Source organism: Macrobrachium rosenbergii, chromosome 42 (genome assembly GCF_040412425.1).
Source record: "Macrobrachium rosenbergii isolate ZJJX-2024 chromosome 42, ASM4041242v1, whole genome shotgun sequence".
NCBI lineage: Eukaryota > Metazoa > Arthropoda > Malacostraca > Decapoda > Palaemonidae > Macrobrachium > Macrobrachium rosenbergii.
In genome coordinates, this window is record NC_089782.1 from 22,908,610 (window position 1) to 22,933,121 (window position 24,512).

At 36.0% G+C, this 24,512-nt stretch overlaps 1 protein-coding gene across 5 annotated transcripts in view; it reads right to left on the reverse strand.

Annotated features, from left to right (window-relative positions):
* The window catches only part of LOC136828045 (uncharacterized), a 423,623-nt gene that overhangs the window by 301,931 nt on the left and 97,180 nt on the right, over positions 1-24,512 (reverse strand). The window lies entirely within an intron of this gene.

The window sequence follows — 24,512 nt, forward strand, 5'->3', positions numbered from 1 at the left end:
TAGAAAAAAAGACAATTTTCAAAAAATCTAGGAAACAATGCCATTTTCAAAAAGACAACCAAGGAAAAATGCCATTAAAAATCTAGGGAAAAAAACCATTCTGAAAAAATCTAGGAAAAAAAGACCGTTTTGAAAAAACTTCTAGGAAAAAAACACCATTTTGAAAAAATCTAGGAAAAAAAGACCATTTTGAAAAAATCTAGGAAAAATGCCACTTAGAAAATTCCAGAAAAAGTTATCTTTGACAAAGATCCAGGAGAAATGCCATTTTGAAAAAAAGAAAATATCATTTTGAAAAGGAATCCAAAAAATTTACTGGGTTTTGGAAACGCCCCTACACTTCTCAGCATGGAGGAGAAACAACACCAGGATTTTCTACATCCAAATGTCTACGTCTAGGCTGCATGGGACCAATTTAAAATCCTCTGAAGGAAAGCAAACGTGGCCCCTCCAAAAAAAAAAAAAAAAAAATAAATAGCAAACAGACGCACAGAAGAACAAGCGACTGCAATCTACCAAAGCAAGGCTAGAGATGATGGCAGATCCTGTTATTTTCTGAGGAGAAAAAATATGGACAAGCCTTAAGATACCTTAGATAACAAACATGATGGGCAAAAACTATCTGTACATCAGACTTCAATCACTGTCCAAAGCAATTACCCTTAACGGCGCGTGATGTCGTCGTCGTCGTCATCATCATCATCATCATATCATCATAATCATCGTCATCATCATCATCATACTCATCATAATCTCCATTACTGAGGTTGTTGATACATAAGTCTTGGTAAGGAAGGACGGGCGAGCATGCACAAACGGGCAAAATAAACACAAACGCACAGACGTTATCATCAGAATTAACAAACGTCTGGTGTGAGAAGCCACAAGGGAAGGCAAACAAATAAATAAACAAAATTAGAATAAGAAACAAAAACACAAAGTGAGAAAGTACTTAGGTGAAAGAGGGCATGTGCAAATCAGCAAAATACAAATAACGACAATAAACATCGAGATAAACAATACTGCGTAGCTAAAAGACTGTGCCAGCAAAAACAAACGAATCCGCAACCACTGCAATAACAAACGAAAAAGCATAAATAGCATAAGAAGCAAACATGAATAAACAATCGGACAGAGGCATCAAGACAACGGACTTTGGGGACCAAGTTATCGATGCAATGATAAAATATATCCACGAATGACGTATTGCAAAAAATTAATAATAATAATAATAATAATAATAATAATAATAATAATAATAATAATATGACATAAAAAGGATCTCAATTCTATTGAAAATCAACAAAAAGAAATTTAGTGTACATGCAAATAAATGAAAATGAACAAGATTATTATTATTATTATTATTATTATTATTATTATTATTATTATTATTATTATTATTATTATTACTACATCACCTCTGCACATACATAAATAAGTTTAGCTTTCCAGATAATAAGAACCTAACTGAGATTCAACGCGGATGCCACAACTCCAGACAAGAGATCAAAAGATAAATCGCTTTGTCTATCAAACCGTGAGCCAGGCGAAGATGAACATCACTAACAATTTTTTTTTCCCACGAAAGACAATCCTTGGGAATCAATTATGGCGAACCATGAGAGGGAAGGAGGCATCTGAGATTCAAACACTTGCTTATAGAGAGAGGTAAAAAAAATGCTCCGTATCTATTATTCAAACATTTGCTTATAAACAAACACAGAGAACAAAAAGATTCAAACATCTGGTAAGAGGGAGAAAAAATGCTTAGTACTTCGCATTCAAACGCTTGCTTGCACACACACACGCACTCACATGCATAGGACAGAACAAGATTCAAACATCTGTTTATAGAGAGAAAATAAATGGTCAGTATCTAACATTCAAACACTTGCTTACACATCATACACATACACACAAGCACACAGAAAAATTAAAATCTAATTAAAGAAAAAAAAAGTACTCAATACCTAACATTCAAACACTTGCTTGCACACACACACACACAGAACAGAAAAAGATTCAAACATTTGCTTATAGAGAGAAAATAAATGCTCAGTAACTAACATTCAAACACTTATTTACTCACACACATACATACAGAACAAAATAAGATTCAAGTATCTACTTAGAGAGAGAGAGAGAAAGAGAGAGAACATCCAATTTTGCTAAGAGAAAGAGACAGAGAGGAAATTATCCGTATCTATATCCACACATTTGCAGAGAGAGAGAGAGAGAGAGAGAGAGAATTATCAGCATCCTATATTCAACATTTGCTGAGAGAGAGAAAAGAAAATTAACTTAATCTAAGACGAAAACATTTGCATAGAGAGAAAGCTCTCTCAAACGAAAGTCCCTTATTGAGAGAGAGAGAGAGAGAGAGAGAGAGAGAGAGAGAGAGAGAGAGAGAGAGAGAGAGTTCCTATCGTGACTCCAACCCTCACGACCTACCATCTTTATGAGACAAGCTCCAAGCATCTTGCACGATGGCCAGTCTACTTTCTTAAACATTTCCCTCAACCATCTCGAAAACATATATAAATATATAATGGCGGAACACGTGACGGCCTAAATACCATAAAGACATCAATTTCCCAAAGGCTGAGTAAAGATAAATCTGCAATTCATAAATAAAAAGCGTGCATGCAACGATTATGCAAAAACCTCGTGGGACTGGGTGTTGAAAGACGAGAGAGAGAGAGAGAGAGAGAGAGAGAGAGAGAGAGAGAGAGAGAGAGAGAGAGAGGAGAAGAAAATAATCAGAGAACAGAGAGAAGAAGAAGAAGAAGAAGAAGAAGAAGAAGAAGAAGAAGAAGAAAGAAAATCGATAAGAATAATTAACTTTGAACTACATCTAAGTTTCACAAACGGTAAGACAATGGTATAAACAAAGTTTTCCGAAAATCAAAAAGGTCCTTCAAAGCAATAACTCTAACAATGAAATCTGCTTTCCAAGTTAGCTAATGAAAGGTATGTTACGAAGCAATCAGTATTTACTGCGAAATTACAGGTACCTTAAAACATACTGTAATGTTTAATCAATTATAAGTGAATGCTATTCTGAACTGAATCATTTACTTTAAAACTCCAACATAACTAAAACGGTAACTCTACTAATACGAGGTTACTTCAAACCCTCCAACAAGAGGAGCTTTAATTAGCTGAAGGAAGCATCCACCTCATCTCCTAACAATCAAAGTTAAACTCAGCTATTCCGACTACCGGAAGCTACACACAACTAAAGTCAAAATTTAGTAAAAAAAAAAAAAAAAAAAAAAACAGAAACACGTTGAATCCGTAACACAGCTAAAAATGAGAGCTAAATCCCAAGCCTCAATTAACATTTACTTCAAAAAATAAACTAGAAAAGCTACTCATAGCTAATATCAAAATTACTTTATCTGTGGTGCCTCACTATACTGTGATCGGGAATAATGAGTAAAAAACCACAATAACGTAATTGACAGACTATTTTTTCCAAAAATTACTTTTAAAACGGGCTGCTAAAGCAAATATTATTCCGTATACGGAAAGTACTCAGACCTACAGTTAACTTTGATTTGAAGATAACGCTAGCTTGAAATATCAGTATCTTGAAATGTCAGTATCTCTAACATGAAAGATGCCCAAAGCTACAGACAATACCGGCATGAAACCAAACGCAGAGGGGCACCTACGAGGAGAGCTACTTATGGCTACAACCAGCACTCAGTTGAATATTAAATACAGTAAAATGAGCAGAACTTCCAGCAAATGATAATAATAATGATAAGAAGAAGAAGAAGAAGAAGAAGAAGAAGAAGAAGAAGAAGAAGAAGAAAGAAGAAGAAGAAAGAAGAAGGAGGAGGAAGAAAAAGAAGAAGAAAAAGAAGAAGAAGAAAGAAAGAAGAAAGGAAGAAGAAGAAGAAAAAAGAAGAAGAAGAAGAAGAAGAAGGAGGAAGAAGAAGAAAGAAGAAGAAAGAGGAGAAGAAGAAGAAGAAAAGAAGAAGAAGAAGAAAAGAAGAAGAAGAAGAAGAAGAAGAAGAAGAAGAAGAAGAAGAAGAAGAAGAAGAAGAAGAAGTATAAACAAAAAGACACAATTAAACATTCACACGACAAACAAAAGGTTGAGGTGTTACTTGCTCCGAGACAGCTCGGAACAAGTAACACCTCAATTTTTTTTTTTAAATCTTATAATTCCAACGCTCTCACGGGGAAGCACAAGAAGAACGGAAAGACCAAAGAACGAAAAAAAAAGAGAAAAACTTCAGCACAGAGAACGGAAGATCGTGACGGCTCCCCTTCCCCCTTCCTTCTTCCTCCAGCCCCTTCAACCACCGCCCCCCCCCCTCGACCCCCGCTCCCCTCTACCTTGACTGGAGCGTCCCAGAGATGATCAGAGGGTTGATCTTGTAAAATCTTATCTACAATATATTCATATTCCCCCGATGAAAGAGACAAATGCTTCTCGTGACACGTCGGTGCGACCGGGGTAGTCAAAAACTCCCGGCGGGAACAGCTCTGGTGGGAAGCTATCAGCACGAGAAGAAGATGAAGAAGAAGAAGAAGAAGAAGAAGAAGAAGAAGAAGAAGAAGAAGAAGAAGAAGAAGATGGAGGAGGAGGAGGAGACAGAGAGATAGAAGAGAGAACGATTCAAAGATATGCTGATAAAACAAACTGAAAATTCAAGAGAAAAACAAGTGACGCAAAGGTATGCTGGCAAGAAAACCGAGAATAAAGTGCCAAGAGAGAGAGAGAGAGAGAGAGAGAGAGAGAGAGAGAGAGAGAGAGAGAGAGAGAGAGAGAAGAAGAAGAAGAAGAAGAAGAAGAAGAAGAAGGAGGAGGAGGAGGAGGAGGAGGAGGAGGAGGAGGAGGAGGAGGAGGAGATAGACAGATAAAAGAGAGAATGATTCAAAGATATGCTGACAAAACAAACTGAAATTTCAAGAGAAAAACAAGAGACGCAAAGGTATGCTGGCAAGTAAACAGAGAGAGAGAGAGAGAGAGAGAGAGAGAGAGAGAGAGAGTGCAGAGGAGAGATTTCATCATGTAAATAAATGTATATGGATTTTTACTGATGAATCAAAAAACATCGGCAGTAAAGAAAACGAAAATAGTTGGAAGTACGATGAAAAATCAGTAACACCAGAGAATGAACATAAAGTCCTGAGAGAATAAAAAATAAAATGTAATGGTTGAAAAATCGAGACGACGCCGACTATCCAAAGGCAAAACAAGAAATTAAACCAGAAAATAATAAAAACAATCCCATAAACATTTAAAATAATATGGAAAACGAAAAGAAAAATAAATAAAATGCAATAGACATTCCATAATAAAAACCAATGCTCAAAAATGAAAAGCAAGAATTCTAAACAAGCCAAAATACTACTTATTGATCAAAATGGATTTTCCGGTTTAGATAAATAAATTAAATCAACAAAAGTCCAAAATTTTACGTATTTCCTAAATACTTAAAATGAAAAGCCAAGAAAAAGAATACAATATTCCTGATGCCATGAATAAAGTCAAAAATTAATATAATCGAAAGAAAGCAATAAAAGCAGGCGATACTAAAAAAAGAAAAGAAGAGAGAAAAGCGCAACGCCAAAAGGAAACGACCAATCACACGACTCCGATGCATCGCTCGCAAGCACGCACGCACACACACACACACACACACACACTCACGCACGCAAAAACATCATAAAACATCCGTCACTATAAATTGCAACGTTCGATAATGAAAAACACGGTTCACCTCTGATGGCCTCCATCATTTTTTTTTATCTGGTCTCTTTTATTTTTTTATAGGGTACGATTCTACAGTCCGATTCTAGAACGAAATGAACAGTTCTATGAATGCATGACTTAGGTGCGTTCTTCAGACTACTAGGAATTTCTCTCTCTCTCTCTCTCTCTCTCTCTCTCTCTCTCTCTCTCTCTCTCTCTCTGTGCTGATCACAATCACGGAAATCCCATGCAGCAAAGTGCTCGCTAACATGACATCCAGGATGATTTGATGAAACAGATAGGCAGCGAACAAAAAAAAAAAACAAATATCGAAAAAGGCAAACGGAAAATTAAACTAGGAAACTTACACACTCTCATTTATATTTTTATTTATGAGGAGGAGACGGTGATGAGCAAAAAAAAAAAAATGACATGATACGAAGTTCGGTAACCGTCAGAAAAGAAATGGAATTATGAGGAAAAAAATGTCATTTTCAATAGGGTACCGCTAAGGACCTGGCCCTCCCCATTCCACACCCCCTTAAAAAAAAAATGTAGGAAAAGCTGTTCAACTTTCGAAATTTTGATATGCCGAAATTCGTGTGGGCCGCATTTTCCCGAGATGTAACCGAGTACAGGGACTTTTCCAAGAAAAAAGTGGGACGCCATAACTTAAAAAATCTAACCACAGATTTTTCTTGCAATCGCACTATGTCTCCCACACCCAAATTACTCCTGAGATATTAATCTACCCTAACCTAACCCAACTTAACTTAACCTAAGGGCAGCACGGCAAAAAAACCGGGCCTGATGCAATACTAGCATACATCTCAGGAATGATGCAATACTAGCATACATCTCAGGAATTTGCGTACGGCCCACAGTCCCCTACGAAATGAAAAATTCATTGATGAATTCTGAAATCTATCATTTCCCAAAATTTGCGCGTGATCATTGTTGCACTCGAGGATTAGAGCGTCCAAATAAATGAAACATCACATTTGTCTAGCAGTACACAGAATTCACTGACAACGTCAAACGGCATTAATAAAATAAAACCACTACAGATCGTTTGGAAAAACAATAAATTTGAAGTGAATCTCAAGGGAAAACCTGAAATGTTTTTATAATAAAACTTACTGATACAAATTGTAAGGTATAGTAAGTTACGGTAAAAACAAGAACTAAGTGTCGACAAGAACCGTTTCCCACCAGAATTTCGCTAATATTCATAGTAAAAATGTTTGATTAAAACAAATTTGGAACAGGGTGCTGTTCATCGCCCTTTATCCATCCAAGCTACCTCAAAACATTTCTGTAAACAGCACAACAGCTATGCTTTGAAGTTTATCATAATAAACAGCACAACAGCTATGCTTTGAAGTTTATCATAAAAAAAACTGCCATGTAGTAAAATCTGGAAAAGAGAACTACAAAAAGGCTATAAACACATTCGACTTATTAATCATGAACAAAACCGCATCACTTGATTCCAGCCCTGGTGGCAATGAACTCTGGGTCAACTTTTGAACTAAAAGGTGACATAAAGACTTTTGTTATGGAGCAAACAAGCATTTTTGCTCCATCAACATTCAGCCATACAGGACGGTTGCGTATTTTGAATTATATGCAGATGTAACAACCCTTACAGCATAAAAATTATAAAAAAAAAGAATGAAAACTGATGCGCAAAAATTTTAAGGACTGGAAACGCAAGCATAAACGTGTTTGCAGAGAGAGAGAGAGAGAGAGACGAGAGATTTCTGGACTAGAGAGAGAGAAGCAGAGAGTGTGTTGCAGAGAGAGAGAGAGAGAGAGAGAGAGAGAGAGAGAGACGAAGTTTACAAGTGGCTGGGTTCATTCAACCAGTTTTCGAATGGACAGGTGACCTATGTACTTGAGGTGTTAATGACTGTTTACCTGGGCTTCTTAACCCTAATTTTAGGCAATTACGCAGCAGGGTACACCACAAAATTACATGACAACACAAAGAAAAAACAACATTTATACTCATAATGGAGAAAAAAAATACAAATAATTATATATAGATGTGTGTATGTGTGTGTCTGTGTGTATTTATATATACATATACATACTTATAAACGTGTGTGTGTGTGTGTGTGTGTGTGTGTGTGTTGTGTGTAAGCTCGAAATACAATGGATTTCTTAACGTAGCCTTATAGGTTTTAAGCCGCTCTCGTGAAATCATTTCGCCTCTGTCATCTTACACATGCACACATGCATTTGCATGTGTGCATGCAGTCACACACGAGATGATCTTTAAGTATGTATGGCTATATACATGCATGCATGCATACATACATACATATATACATACATGAAGATGGCATGAACTCATCTAACACACTATAAACCTTACATATCTATATACATGCATGACCATATGTAAATGAGCATAGATTCAAGCATACAATGCGAGTTCCTATACATTAAATGCATGCATAAATGAATATCTAGCCAATTCAAACAATCACTGTGATTCTAATGATTGAATGAATTATCTTTGCAGGTAATAAATACCACCTATTACATACTGTATTACTATTGCCTATAACACTCACGGGTAATATACAAGTCCCTAACCTTTTTTTCTTAAGATGTGCGTCATTTTTTCTCTGCCCCTAACCATTTTTTTTAAATACGATTATATCACCCTTGGTCTCAGTGAGGCTACTGGCTCTAAACTATATAACCTGGTATAGCTCGACTGCTATATCAGGGAGCATCGTAGCATGAACGGATTCCTCAGGCTTTTGACCTTGCTTCATAATAATAATAATAATAAATAATAATAATAATAATAATAATAATAATAATAATAATAATAATATTAGTGTTGTATTATTTTGTTATTCAAATGTTTACTAGAAAAATCGAAAAATTATTCAAGATGCATAATTTTGATTATATATGTGGCGTTTAATAATAATAATAATAATAATAATAATAATAATAATAATAATAATAATAATAATAATTTAAAGTTAAGTGTTGAATTATTTTGTTATTCAAATGTATACTAAAAAATCTACAAATTACCCAAGATGCTCAGCTGTAATTATGTATGTGGCGTCAATAATAATAATAATAATAATAATAATAATAATAATAATAATAATAATAATAATAATAATAATCTACTATGTTCAGTGACATTCTCGCCTACCAAGCCAGAAAAGTTAAGTATATCTTAGTTTAACCAGACCACTGAGCTGATTAACAGCTCTCCTAGGGCTGGCCCGAAGGATTAGATTTATTTTACGTGGCTAAGAACCAATTGGTTACCTAGCAACGGGACCTACAGCTTATTGTGGAATCGAACCACATTATAGCGAGAAATGAATTTCTATCATCAGAAACAAATTCCTCTTATTCTTCATCGGCCGGTCGGGGATTCGAACTCGCGGCCAACAGAGTGGTAGCTGGGAACGGAACCCGCTCGCCTTCTGGCTCGACTCCGGGCGGAGACCAGCGGATGAGTAATCTCCGTCAAAAACAAAAATGAATAAATCAAATCAATTAGACATTTTCTGATCTAGGTAAGAAATTATATCCCTGACAGTTAGATAACTGACGTGACTTCCAACAAGGTTAACAACAAACAATTAACAAATTCGCTGAAGTTTCTTAGCGCAATCGAGTTTTCTGTACAGCGTATAATGCTGTATGAAATTTTCAGCGGCGGCCCATGAAACTCAGCCACGGCTAGAGGGCTACAATTTGGTACGTTTAATGACTGGAGGGTGGATGATCAACATACCAGTTTGAAGCCCTCTAGCCTCAGTAGTTTTTAAGATCTGAGGGCGGACAGAAAAAGTGCGGACGGACAGACAAAGCCAGCACAATAGTTTTCTTTCACAGAAATCTAAAAGGTTCTGTCTCCAGCCCTTCTTATTTTAATGACTTTTTACATTTTTGTATTTAGTTAAACGAAGGCAAATGAAGAATTGAAATTACTGTCATTCGGAAAACTCTGTGTGTGTGTGTGTGTGTGTGTGTAACAATTTGATATTAAAGTGAAGTGAAAAGGCATTTGGTGGAAAATAATAATAATAATAATAATAATAATAATAATAATAATAACAATAATAATAATAATAATAATAATAATAATAATAATAATAAAAAGAAAGCACAGCCAGACTTTTCATAGGTTATTCAAATTCTACCAGATAAATAAAAGTCATTTCAATGTTAAAAGGCAACAAACTTGACGTGGGTCACGTGTTCACACGACAATGCTGATTGAAATTAGTCTCAGAATTAAGTAGCTCGTGGAATTGAATTGAATATAGAATTTAGGGCAAGGGCCAAGCGCTGGGGCCTATGAGATCATTCGGCGCTGAAACGGAAGATGACAGTAAGAGGTTTGAAATTTGTAACAGGAGGAAAACCTCGCAGCTGCACTGTGATTCAATTGTTAGGAGAGGGTGGAAAGTAAGATGGAAGAAAGAGAATATGAACGGAGGTAACGAAAGGAGTTGCAGCTAGGGGCCGAATGCACGCTGCAAATTACCTCAAGTAATGCCTACAGTGCACCGCGTGAGGTGCACTGACGGCACTAACCCCCTACGGCGAAATGGGGTCCAGTCTCCTTCGGTTAACTGTCATCCTTTATTCCCAGAATAATATAAAATTTTCTTGCAGTGAGAAGCATAAGTAAAATCTTTGCCTGTCGTACCGCTTCTGATGAGAAGCAGTACTAAATTTTACTTTCCATCACTTCAATTAAGAACATTTTAAATAAAGGTTCTCTTTTTTCGGGAGGTTAAACTATTCTAATGGAAATCACCCACATGATAGATAATTTTATTTTTATTTTGTGGGTGGGGAAGCCAGTATTTATTATGCGAATCAATGATGTATTTTTTCTGTAAAATCTATTTTTTCACCCTGAGGAAGAAAAGGAGGAATTAGGATTATTTGCGATGCGAATCACAGGCACAATGTCGATTTCTGTGTCAAAAAAAATCTAGTTTCTTTTTCGGCGGGTAAGTGATCAAATTCAAATTCTTGATATAATGTTCATTCTGGAAAATCAGTTACTTCTGTCTTAAGACTGAAAACTACTGTCAGAACGTTTCGCAGTTCTTTTGATGAACAATAATGTCTAACTCCTTAAGCCAGTTGACATTGCTACCGCCACTCCTCTTGTAGACCGCTATTATCGAGTGTCGTATTCCCAGCGAAACGCAAATGACAACTCGAGAATCAGCTGTTTTGTTCAATCAGATATGTTTCGATTCAAGCGGAGGCTTGGTCATCACCTAAGGAAAAAGTCCATTAACACCTCTCTCTCTCTCTCTCTCTCTCTCTCTCTCTCTCTCTCTCTCTCTCTCTCTCTCCTGAACTCCTTCGCCGTGCTAGAAGAGTGTGCCGAATATATACTGTACATGTACATATAAATACACATGTATACTGCATATAGGTATTTGTGTATATATATATATATATATATATATATATATATATATATATATATATATATATATATATTTATTTATATAATATATATAAATATATATATAACTATATATACACATACATACATATAAATACACACACACACACACACATATATATATATATATATATATATATATATATATATATATATATATATATATATATATATATATATATATGAGTATATATATATATTATTCATTTATATGAATGATACGTTGTATACACAAACACAAAACAACAAACATGATTCGGAATATATGAAAGATAAAAGAATTAAACACAATAACTTATGATATTTCAGAGATACATATAATAATAATAATAATAATAATAATAATAATAATAATAATAATAATAGTATAATAATAATAATAATAATAATAATAATAATAATAATAATAATAATAATAATAATAATAATAATAACAGTCTTATACGAAAAAGCGCTTTTGTGAACAGCACACCACGACCTGAATTTCCCCCTTAAGAATCCCATTCGAACTAATATCGAGCAGACAGCGCCTCCAATAAATCATCGGCGCCTTAAAGAACCACCACCGCCTCCGCCGCCACCACCAGCCCCTTCCGAACTTTTCTCGGGCCAGATACCCCTTGGAAGTACCCGGGCAACTTCCCAAGTACCCAAAACATCCAGCGCTATTAATCATATTGCCTTTAAACTAACCCCCTTCCTCCACTCTAACAGCATGCCCAGCCTCGGTTTCTTACAGGGTGTAGTGCTCACCTCCCCACCACCCTACCCCAGGTCGGGGATCCGGTCTCTCTCTCTCTCTCTCTCTCTCTCTGCTTCATTTGGCTCCCTCGTCTTCCTTTCCTCTCTCTCTCTTTTTCACAACAAATTACCAATTCGATCCCTTCACCTATCCCCTTCCTCTTATATGACCCCTTCACATACCCCTTCCTCTATTATGAACCCCGCATATAGCCCCTTCCTCTTATATGACTCCTGCACATACGCCCTTACTCTTATATCACCCCGGCACATACCCCCTTCCTCTTATATGACCCCCTGCACATACCCCTTCCTCTTATATGACCCTTCACATACCCTCTTCCTCTTATATGACCCTTCACATACCCCCTTCCTCTTATATGACCCCTTCACCTACCCCCTTCCTCTTATATGACCCTTCACATACCCCTTTACTCTTATATGACCCCTTCACCTACCCCCTTCCTCTTATATGACCCCTGCACATACCCCCTTCCTCTTATATGACCCCTGCACATACCCCCTTCCTCTTATATGACCCCTGCACATACCCCCTTCCTCTTATATGACCCCTGCACATACGCCCTTCCTCTTATATGACCCCTGCACATACCCCCTTCCCCTTATATGACCCCATCACCTTCCCATCAACCCTTCGATCCCTCTCCCCCACTCTATAGCCTCTCTTTCTCGACCAATTCAGTCTCTTCACTTTTCCGTCAACCGCTCCACCTCTCTCCCTCTTACTCAACCAATTCGACCCCTCCACTTCCCCCTCCTTTATATGACCCCATCGTCTTCCCATCAACCCTCCCACCCCACTATTTATCCCTTTATTCTCTTTGTCAACCACCTCGACAGGCTCACCTTACCCCTCTCTATATATGACCCCTTCCCTATAATCTTTCCACACCTCTCCCTCTCTACATCTCTCTTACGTTCCTTCTCCCAGAACCCGAACTCTCTCTCTCTCTCTCTTCTCTCTCCTCTCTCTCTCTCTCTCTCTGTGTGTGTGTCTCTGTCTCTGTCTGTCTGTGTGTGTGTGTGTGTGTGTGTGTGTGTGTGTTTGTTTGTGTGTGTTGTGTGCATTTGTCAAGAATTAAACCCTTCCAACTTCCCCTCCCTTGCTTCATTCTTGTAGTAGTAGAATTATTCTAGTAAACCTACAGTTATTTACTTCCTCTAAATAAAGCGACTCACTGGTTCTGTGCAACAGGAAAAAGTACGATGATTATATTGAGAGGTTCATAAAACCATCGTGGTTTTTAAACCCTGAACATCCATACTGGCAAATGAATTATACCTTGAAATCTAGGGCGAAGTGTGAGTGTATACGTCATAGAGAGAGAGAGAGAGAGACCGGTAAAAAATAATTGAACTTGATAAAAAAGAGAGAGAGAGAGAGAGAGACATAAAAAGAGAGAAGATCTGAGCAGAGAGAGAGCTTTGGGCGATAGTGCCAATACAAAGAGATTTAATAATGCTGCTGTGTTGAAATCGGTATAGGATTGAACGAAAAATAAAAAAGTCTTCATCCTCGCATTCAAAATCAGATAACGGAAGAACGTCTTAATCTCTAAGGAAGGCACTCGAGCGCAAAATCCAAGGAATGTTTTTCAACTTGAAATAAATAGCTGAGATACGACAATCTCTGTAATGAAATGCAGTAATAATTCTTCTAATAATAATAATCATCATCGCGTTTCATCATCATCTTTCTCATTACGTAGAATACCTAGGGTCAGACTTTCCTGAACACCCCTTTTATTATCTTGGCCGTTTATTGTTATTTTACCTAATAAGAACAATTTTTTTTACCACTGTTTGCAATATCCTGTCTTTAAGTCAGTAAACAAATAAAAAGTCAAAAATAATAAGAATATATACTATATTTCTCGCATAGTTTACGTGTTACATATTCTTGAACCCTGAAGTATTAACAGCCGAATCATCTCTGTATTTATGGTGACTTCAATATTCTAGTAGCTCTCTGTAACTTAATTACTTAATTCCACATACGAGCCAGACATGACTTGAAGCCTCTAATAAGATTTTCTCTAAAATATACAGTTCTCTACACAACTTCCGTGGTCTTTGGACTCACAAGGTCAGGGTTCTGAGGACTACACCAGGCCTCTCCTTCTCCAAATTACAGTCTAAACTGACGGGTCGCTCCAATTAACAAGGGTTAATGAAGGTATAGGTCAAACTTAATTTAAAACAACAACAATATCAACAACCAGCTTGATAATAGAAAGTGGATGAAAGAAAGCGTAAGTATCGCCGGAAGAATTAAAATTCAATGCAAACTCTAGTTTCATGAAGTCCAAGGTGGGTTCCTAATAATTAGTCTATAAACTGGAATAACATAAGTTACATCAAGTCAGCGAAACAGAAATTCTCTTCAGTATATAGGAATGGAATGGAATATAGAGTTTAGGCTAAATGCCAAGCACTGGGACCTATAAGGTCATTCAGCGCTGGAAAGGAAATTGACAGTGGGTTGGTTTGAAAGGTGTAACAGGAGGAAAATCTCGCAGTAGTACAATGAAATAATTGTTAGGAGAGGGTGGATAGCAAGATGGGACAAATATGAATGGAGGTACAGTAAAAGGAATGAAAGGGGATGCAGCTAGGGGCCGAAGGGACGCTGCAAAGAACCTTGAGTAATGGTCTATAACCATAATGCTCTTGGTAACTTTTACATAAATAAACACAAGATATGTTCACCATATCGTCGGTCTTCTTACTAGTAAATTTAGCCTTGCTGGGTCTGGTCGATAGTTGGAAGAGTGACCGACAAGGAAATCCAAACGCAGTCGGCACGTATGCCCAGAATGCTACAGAGGGAATGTGGCTCTAGCAATCTCATCCCAAAACCGTAAGTAATAACGACTGACAACGAGTGCCTTTATCGAACCCAGCTTGATGTACTGAAATAAACAGAAAAAGTATACAAACACAACAGTTAACGAATTGAACTGAAAATAGAATTTAGTCCAAAGGCCAAGCACTGGGACCAATGAGGTCATTCGGCGCTGAAATGGAAATTGACAGTAAAAGGTTTGAAAGGTGTAACAGGAGAACCTCGCAGTTGTACTATGAATCAACTGTTAGGAGAGCGTGGACAGCAAGACGGAAGAAAGAGAATATGAAAGGAGGTACAGTAAAAGGAACGAAAGGGGGTTGCAGCTAGGGGCCGAAGGGACACTGCAAAGATCCTGAAGTAATGCCTACAGTGCACCACATGAGATGCACTGACGGCACTATCCCCCTACGGAGACAATAGTAAATAAGAAAGTGGACTTTAGTCGCAAAGAGGCAATAGGCCCACCTTCTGAAAGAGAGGAACAAAAAAAAAACGAAGAAATACAGAAGAAAGAAAACTCTACGATTGTGTTTTTGCATATACAACAAAAATAACTACCACTATTTGTGGCTGTTTGGTGATCATAGGTGCTCCACTGAACTGCCCTACACCCGAGAGATAAGAACATAACCAGTATTTAATAAAAATCACAGAATATCGTGTTGAAGGTCAGATTAACAAGTGTCCTTAGAAATTAGGTCCAGGTTTCACATCTTGAGAAGTGTCACTGCCTTTCTCCATGACGCCCAGTCTTGGGTTGGTCTTCCAGTTTAAGATATATAAGATATATATATATATATATATATATATATATATATATATATATATATATATATATATATATATATATATATATATATATATATATATATATATATATATATTATATATATTGTATGTGTGTATGTATACATATATATATATACATATATATATATATATGTGTGTGTGTGTGTTTGTGTGCGTGTTTGTGTGTGTATATATGTATATACTATCTTTTTCATTACCATTTTTCCTTTTTCCGCATAAAAACATTCTATTTTATCAGAAACTTCGTATATAAGTTCACTGTCTTTTTGTAAGAGTTCAATAACAGTCTCATTATAATAATACACACACACACACACATAATAATAATACACATAATAATAATAATAATAATAATAATAATAACAAAGGGATTGAATGAAAAACCACCTCTTCGTTGGGTGAGTCGGTAGAGCTGTGGACTGGCACTCGCTGAGCCGGAGTTCGATTCCCGGCCGGCTGATGGAGAGTTAGAGAATTTATTTCTGGTGATAGAAATTCATTCTCGTCATAATGTGGTTCGGATTCCACAATAAGCTGTAGGTCCCGCTGCTAAGTAACCAATTGGTTGTTAGCCACGTAAAATAAGTCTAAATCCTTCAGGCCAGCCCTAGGAGAGCTGTTAACCAGCTCAGTGGTATATTTTTTTCTGAAAAAAACAGAAAATAAAAACGAAAAAACTTTATTGATGAGAGACAAATTACTTTTCTTTCCTCTCTCTCTCTCTCTCTCTCTCTCTCTCTCTCTCTCTCTCTCTCTCTAAGTTAAACTTTGTCCATGTGTAAGAATAGAATATAGAATTTCGGCCAAAGGCCAAGCGCTGGGACATATGAGGCCATTCAGCGCTGAAATTGAAATGGACAGTAAAATGGTTTTAAGGCGCAACAGGAGGAAAGCCTCGCAGTTGCACTATGAATCAATTGTTAGGAGAGGGCGGAAAGCAAGATGGAAGAAAGAGAATTTGAATGGAGGTACAGTAAAAGGAATGATAGGGGTCGCAGCTAGGGGCCGATGGGACGCTGCAAAAAACCTCTAGTAATGCCTACAGTGCACCGCACTATCGTAATTCCTTGTTATTTCAAATTTAGGCAAAATCTAATTTCTCATTTCTCGTCGTTTTTTAGTTCCTCACGTGAGTATCATTCACCAAGATTACCAATATATTATTATTATTACTTTTATGTTAGCAGATATCGGTATTATGGTTATTATCATTATAATTAGCTGTAAAGGGAATATTTTTCCACACACAATACAATCATACATGCAACATTGACATAAAAGTTTTATATTCATTGTAAGCAACGACAACAGAAATATAATCTGAATTAATTTTATTTTGCTGTGAAAGAAAACTGTTGTGCCGGCTTTGTCTGTCCGTCCGCGCTTTATTCTGTCTGCCCTCAGATCTTAAAAACTACCGAGGCTAGAGGGCTGCAAATTGGTATGTTGATCCAATCACCAAACGTACCAAATTGCAGCCCTCTAGCCTCAGTAGTTTTTATTTTATTTAAGGTTAAAGTTAGCCATAATCATGCGTAAGGCAACGATGAAGGATAGGCCACCATCGGGCCGTGGTTAAAGTTTCAAGGGCCGCGGCTCATACAGCATTATACCGAGACCACAAAAAGACAGATCTATTTTCGGTGGCCTTGATTTTACGCTGTAGCGGCTGTACAGAAAACTCCATTGCGCCGAAGAAACTTCAGCGGATTTTTTTTCCTTTTTTTTAGAAATGAAAGTAACGTGATCATCTTAATGGATGAAAATCACTGGAAATTGTTAATCTAAAGAATAAAGATAGACAGTCCAAAGGAGCAACGCAGACAGGCCAAAAGGTAAAGGAGAATTGCCAGAGAACGAAAAAAAAAGAAAAAACCTTCCGACAAAAGCAGACACCCTTGAGAAGAGACGAGACACTTACAAGAAGGAAATGAAACATTCCAAAAGAAGAAACATGAAATATTCAAAGAAGAAAATTAGATGCCCCGAGAGAAGAAAAAAACACGAAAATAGGAAAATACAGACACTACAGAAAAAAGGAGAGAAGAAAAGCAGACACTCCTAGAGAAGAAAATTAGAATCATGCCTCCATTCTAGATACTCGTTTCCCTAGTTACTGGTTTTCTGTCTCGCAACTGGATATCACACAACGTGACTAGCCATTAACGAAGCTTTGCATGCTGGCACTTATGAAAACCAATCGAATCTTTCCCATGCTGACCTCTGGGAGAGAGAGAGAGAGAGAGAGAGAGAGAGAGAGAGAGAGAGAGAGAGAGAGAGAGAGATCGCTTGTGTGTGCGTCCAGCCACTGATTATCATCTTAGATTAGGCCCCTGGCGACTAATGGCATCTCATCGTCTTCTTCGGGAAAGTGGGGGGTTGGAGGGTGGGGTTGGAGGGGGGTTAGGGGTGGGGTTAACGGGGTTTAAGGGGGGAGGGGAGATGGAAGCAGCCCCGATTATCAGACTCACGACATTACGCGATTGCATGTGCAAGGGACACGAGCACATCCAGACACGCCCTCGGTGATTGGAGGGTGTTGCCTGCAAATCACAATCTCCCTTTGACCCAATAGGATATTGATGGAATTTTAAAAAGGTTAAACCCACTCGCTGTCTCCCGGAGGTGTGCGAGTGCGCGCCTGCGCGGACAACGTTCTTCTCAAAGGGAGATCGACTCGTATGCGTGCGTTGAAATCTCCGAATCACTTAGCAAAGAAACCCGAATTCTTAATTATTCATTTTTTCAATTTTATCTATGTCGTAGGTCGTCAAATGCTAACCTTTTTTAATCTGGATTTCTTCGAATATTCTTGTATCATAAGCATCATCATCTACTTAAAACCGACAGTGACAAAAGATTGGCAGATGCAACCAAAGTGTAAAAATTTGAAAAAATTAAATAATCATTAACAATCTAAAATATCAAATATCTGAGCCATCAACGGAATAGAATTTTTGACAGCCTACATCACCTAAAAAACCAAATAAAAATTGAAAACCATACACACGCAAACATTATACTGTTGTTTAATAAATAGCTTAGATATATATATATATATATATACATATATATGTATATGTATATATTTATATATATATATATATAGATATATATATATATATATATATATATATATACATATATATATATATTATATGTATGTTTGTTTGTTCCAAGCAGCTGTACTTAAAAACTTTACCTTTCTTATAGGCAATGAAAAAAATAACGAGTCTCATACCGCGTGTCGAAATTGAAACAGCTAGACCAATCTCCTCCGATTTTTCGTTAATTAACATTTACTCATTACTATCAATTAAAATATAATTAAAAATACCTGATTTAGAATAAAAAATGCATTTATAATCTAAAAATTTACATCGTTTATGGGACAAAGCTCAAAAAATGTCGATATCCATCCCAAGATCAGAAACAGTAGTTAAACAAGTAAAAAATGCGCCGAAGAAACTTCGGCGCAATCGAGATTTCTGTACATCGTATAATCAAGGCTAACGAAAATGGATCTATCTTTCGGTGGTCTCGGTACAATGATGTATGAGCCGCGGCCCATGAAACTTCAACCATGGTACGGTGGCCTGGCCTATATCGTTTCCAGACGCATGATTGTTACTAAATTTAACCTTAAATAAAATAAAAACTACCGAGGCTAGAGGGCTGCAATTTGGTATGTTTGATGATTTGAGGGTGGATGATCAACACCCCAATTTGCAGCCCTCTAGCCTCAGTAGTTTTTAAGATCTGAGGGCGGTCAGAAAAAGTGCCGGCATAGTAGTTTTCTTTTCAGAACACTAAAAAGTGAAGATAATAAAAGGGGGCATATAAGTTACATGGGAAAACAGAAGATGGAAATGAATGCCACAGACTCGCAGCGGAGAAAAAGAAACCAGCCGCCGAAGACTACGTATTATTAAGTACACGTGAGAAGGGATGGCCTGACAAGTGTTACGAGGTGTTATACGGATTTTGTTTTCTCTTTAATTAAAAGCCGTTTCCCTAATAAATGAGTGGTTACCATTAAAGATATGACTGATAATCTCATTCAATTAAACTTGAAAACTCTGAATTATCAATGAAGTCCTTTAATACCTTGGGGAGGATGGGATGTTAAGGTAATAGACGCCTTACAAACCTTTACAGACACTACGCTTACTTTATATAAAGACGTTTATGCCTTAAACTAACTGACAGTATAGTATATATATATATATATATATATATATATATATATATATATATATATATATATATATATATATATATATATATATATGTATATATATATATATGTATATATATATATATATATATATATATATATATATATATATATATATATATATATATATACAGTATATATATATGTATGTCTCTGTGGTGCATCACTATATTGTCATTTGAAATAATGAGTAAAAAAGTCACAATACTGTAAATGAGAGACTGTATTTATCCTTTTGCATTTTGGAAAAAATACAGTCTCTCATTTACAATATTGTGCTTTTGACTCAATAAATATGTATATGTGTGTATATATAAATATATATATATATATATATATATATATATATATATATATATATATATATATATATATATATATATATATATATATATATATTACGACAGTAAGGCAGCTCATTACTCAAATTAATAACGTGACAGAAGCAACAGAGATCAAATCACAATTATCTGAGGAAAAGTAACATGCCACTCTCTCTCTCTCTCTCTCTCTCTCTCTCTCTCTCGCTCTTAGATCTTGTTATGCCCTTGATCAATCTCAATTTGTCCTTTCCTTTGTAAACATCTCTCTCCCTCTCTTATTTCATTAAACAACTATTTCTTCCCATCGCTCTGACTTTCTGAAATTACCAATAATTCAACGTACCCTACAATAATTCTAGAAACCAAATACCGAAGTATAATAGTTACTGCCGTGGTGGTAAAGCCATTACTGAAACAACGCTAACAAATTTATCGCAATAAGAATAATAATAATAATAATAATAATAATAATAATAATAATAATAATAATAATAATAAAAATAGCCCCTGTGGACTTGTTCCATATGAATGAGGTTCACCTTCCGAATAATAATAATAATAATAATAATAATAATAATAATAATAATAATAATAATAATAATAATAATAGCCCCTGTGGGCTTGTTCCATTTGAATGGGGTTCACCTTCTGAATATTAATAATAGATTATAATAATACTCCCATTGCTTTCTTCGTAGCGTAATATAATGAAGTAAAAATACAGATGGAAGCATTCGAATGTGTGCCTAACCGACCGTGTTATTCTTTGAATAATAATAATAATAATAATAATAATAATAATAATAATAATAATAATAATGATGATGATGATGATGATGATGAACTTCATTGAACAGTGTGGCCATACTGTTAAATGAAGTTTGCTTGAGAGAGGAACTTCTAACGAAAAATAATAATAATAATAATAATAATAATAATAATAATAATAATAATAATAATAATAATAATAATAATAATAATAATAATAAATGTTTTGTTAAACAAAATGGCAGTTTCAACAGCATTTATTTTATGTAGTAAACGCTCAATTCGTCTTATCAATTGTTTTTCTTGCGATGGAATGGTTGCAAGCAATTGCCCAATATTCATATCCGGTGGTTTAGTGATGTGTTGGAGGTAGTTCTCGTGGAATGTCGACTAGTTTCGCCCTCCTCGTTAGGGCATCATTCAGGACAGGATCGCAGGATGCAATGGCTGTAATGCGTGGATTTTTCAATTGATAAGACGAACTGAGCGTTTACTATAAAAAATAAATGCTGTTGAAACTGCCATTTTGTTTAACAAAACCTGTATTAAAGGTCTTTTTCCTAATTTTACAAATAATAATAATAATAATAATAATAATAATAATAATAATAATAAGTCTGTAGTGAATGTCATATAATTCCTGGAATCTCAGACAGAACGCGCCCAATTCGGAAATGGTGTTTGTATCCGTCCATAGAGGTATGAATCTCTTTCGCACGCACGAGTTTCGTTCGTTATAGATTTCTCCAAAACGCGTCCGGGACGCATTTTCCCGAGATGTAACCGAGTACTGGGACCTATCCCTGAAAAAAGCGGGACGCCATATCTTAAAAACTAACCATAGAATTTTCTTGAAAATAATCTCATTATGTTTCCCACACCCAAATTACTCTGGCGTCGCTAATTAAGTTAACCAAACCCAACCTAACCTAACCTACGGACATGGCAAAAAAAAAAAAAAAAAATCGGGGCTGGTGGATTACCAGCATACATCTCAGGAATTTGGTAACTAGAAAACACGAATGGTATGCGGAACATACAGTTAAAACAGCCTCATTGATAAGCGCGTAATAAGAATTTTACGTACAAAGGAAACGTATAATATGAATTGGTCATCAAACTGTACTGCTGAATGCTTTATGAATTCATATTCTAATAGATTCTGCGGAAACCAAACTGACAGAACTGAATCAATAAATAATAATTTAGACTCATTTTTTCAAAACTAGTTTTTGTAACCTGTAATCCTGGATGACGTCAGATATTTTGGCCGATTCTAACTTGATTTTTTCTTAAGGATTTTAAAAACTATTTATGTAACACACTTTTTTCAGCAAGCCAAGACAACACAGAACCTGATTGTTATAACAGTACGTATTTAAGATACAAAAGACTCAGTTTTAAGTAATATACGAAAACAGTAGAGATTCATAATAAAGAAATGAGCAGTTTCACAAGGATAAGGATGCAAAAATAAAATACATGAAGAAAAGGGGAGCAGAAAAACGCGGGTAAAAAAACACTCTTCTAAATTAAGAAAATAGGGATACCACACAACATTTCCATATAACAAAACATAGGCGCAAAGGTCTATTATTATTTATCATATACTATATCTGAAGATATATCTTTTGCGTATTATAGTAGTCTATGCAGACAAGGCTGACATTGTTTGTATATTTGTAAATTATTATATATATATATATATATATATATATATATATATATATATATATATATATATATATATGTATATATATATATATGTGTGTGTGTGTGTGTGTGTGTGTGTGTATAAATGATTTACAATTATACAAACAGTGTCAACCTTTTCTATGTAGAGACCAATGTTATACGGCAAAAAAATATATCTACCGCAGTAATACAAAGATAATAGACTTTTTTGTTTGTGTGTTGTTATAAATTTCTGATTCACATCAGATCGACCCCAGGTCTTTTCAACTGAAAGGCGCGGGCGCGCCCACTAGGCCAGAGGTCAGAAAAAGTTGGAACCTTAGTGCCACTGCACCAAGGAATTACCTGGGCACGCTAACTGCTTGCATACCAGCGTGTTTTCCCCAACTTCCCGACTAACTGCTTCCCCAGGTAATTCCTTGGGTGCAGTGGCACCCAGGTTCCAACTTCTTTTGCGACTTGTATGACCTGGTGGCAGCGCCCTTGCCTTCAATTGAAAGACCTGGGCTCGATCCTGATGTGAATCAGAAATTTATTTCGTTCCCACGTGACTGTGATATATATATATATATATATATATATATATATATATATATTATATATATATATATATATATATATATATATATATATATATATATATATATATATATATGTATAATGTGTGTGTGTGTGTGTGTATAGTGTGTATTATATATATGTATTTATATTATATATATATATACACTATATAAAAACCTATATATAATATATATATGTATATATACTATATGTACATGTATATACACACTTATATACATAAACTATATATACTCTATAACGTGACGTTGCTGACACTGTATAAAACAATTCAAAAAAATTTTCAGGAAAGATTCTTGAACAATATATCTGTAAAATAAAAATAAAAAACGAAATAAACATTATAAAAATCACATAAACCATGAATTTTTGGTATTTCTTAACAATCTGTCTGGCGAAGGAAGGGCAAACGTAAAATTCTACTTTCAAAACCTTAAGATATGCCTGAAACAAAAACAGGAGGTGAAATCGACGACGCTAAAATAGGAGGAGACATCCACGACACAAAATTAGACAGAGCATAGCTTATTTTGTAGAAAGGTCTTGGAAAAAAAACAATATAAAGCAAAACAAAAACAAAGCATTGTGGAAGACGCCACACCTCAAAGAGAGAGAGAGAGAGAGAGAGAGAGAGAGAGGACGCAGTGGGCTCTCTGCATGTATCCAACCAGCATCATTCGGGGAAAAGAGTGACCATTATCTTGCCATAATGACGAATCACGCTTAACGCCGACGGACTTGAAGAAAATACGAAGAAAATAAAAACCGTAGAAAAACACCAACATTGGAGCGACGCTTACGTCAATAATCCCCGGCGATTGTCTGCATGATTTGCTTGAAAGCAAGAAAGGGGAGAGAGAGAGAGAGAGAGAGAGAGAGAGAGAGAGAGAGAGAGAGAGAGAGACTATTGCTTGAAAAAGAAAGAGAGAGGCCACTATTGTTAGAGAGAGAGAGAGAGAGAGAGAGAGAGAGAGAGAGAAGAGAGAGAGAACACTATTCCTTGAAAGAAAGAGAGAGAGGCCACCATTCCTAGAGAGAGAGAGAGAGAGAGAGAGAGAGAGAGAGAGAGAGAGAGAGAGAGAGGCCACTATCGCTTGAGAGAGAGAGAGAGAGAGAGAGAGAGAGAGAGAGAGAGAGAGAGAGAGAGAGAGAGAGCACTATTGCTTGAAAGAAAGAAAGAGATAGAGAGAATTGCTTGAAAGAAAGAAAGAGAGAGAGAGAGCTATTGCTTGAGAGAGAGAGAGAGAGAGAGAGAGAGAGAGAGAGAGAGAGAGAGAGAGAGAGAGAGAGCC